General features: G+C 40.8%; 1 protein-coding gene across 3 annotated transcripts in view; it reads left to right on the forward strand.

Annotated features, from left to right (window-relative positions):
• PRIMPOL (primase and polymerase (DNA-directed)) overlaps window positions 1–1,015 on the forward strand; it is a 47,479-nt gene that overhangs the window by 2,783 nt on the left and 43,681 nt on the right. For all 3 annotated transcript variants that reach the window (XM_012000162.1, XM_012000163.1, XM_012000164.1), the window contains exon 2: window positions 125–202. The gene's annotated coding sequence lies outside the window, so the exon portion shown is untranslated. The remainder of the gene's footprint in view (window positions 1–124; window positions 203–1,015) is intronic.

Here is a 1,015-nt window from a genome sequence, read left to right on the forward strand (position 1 = left end):
GGCCTCCCAAAGTGCTGGGATTACAGGTGTGAGCCACCGTGCCCAGTCAAACATTTTAATTGTAGCAAAACAGTAGGCTGGAGGCAGTGGCTTCTGACTGAAGCCAGTAATTTTCTCTTTACAGGGGTATCCCAGAGGTGACAGAACTTGATCTGGGCCTGGAAGGGGAAGAATCCGGGAAGGGCAACGTGGGGCATTCCAGGTAAGAGAAATGTGTGCCGGGTGGGGGGAGGTTTCTGGAGTGGCTCAGGACAAAGGAGAGGTCATTATCAGTTCATTTGGTGAGACGGTGGAAGAGTAAGAAATGAAATAGGATGAAATAGGTAAATGATTTAGGGCCAGATTCTGGAGGGGAGTTTAGACTTCATGACATTGGTTTACCTGTGTGAGCTGAATGTTGCTATGAATCATTATCCCTGTGAAAAGTGATGAAAATGGTTTTAAGGGTGATTGGTCTGCCTGGCAGAGTTACGCTGTTTGGATGGGAGATCCTGTGGGGAGGACAGAAAGGAGGAACTGGGGAAAAAAAAAAAAGCACAACATATCACTGTGTGTTTTCTTACTCCTTACAAGAGGATTTGGGGAAATTTAAATATGAGTTACTTTTGCTGAAGCGTAGAAAGACAAAGTGAATGAAGCAGGAGAAAAAAAGAAAATCCAGTCACTTATACTTAATTTCTTAAGGTGTTATTCATCCAGAAAGTGAACTTATATAATAATATTTTTGTAAATGCTTCTTGATCACATACTTTATAATAAATACTTTAACAGTGGGAGAAATAGTACAAATGCATTCCAAGAGGCTAGAAAAGGGATTATATTAACAAAATACTGTCAAATACCAGGATATTACCAAATCGTAGAACTAGAGTATTGGCAGACAACACAAAATACTGATGAATCTAATCTCAGGGTAGAGGGAGAAGTTGGAGTTGGGGAATAGGAATTGACCAGTGATGAGAAAAAAAGAAAAGAAAAGAAAAAAGGGAGGGAGGAAGGAAGGAAAGAAGGAAAG

The sequence above is a fragment of the Mandrillus leucophaeus genome, unplaced genomic scaffold (assembly GCF_000951045.1).
Source record: "Mandrillus leucophaeus isolate KB7577 unplaced genomic scaffold, Mleu.le_1.0 Scaffold62, whole genome shotgun sequence".
Taxonomy (NCBI): Eukaryota; Metazoa; Chordata; class Mammalia; order Primates; family Cercopithecidae; genus Mandrillus; species Mandrillus leucophaeus.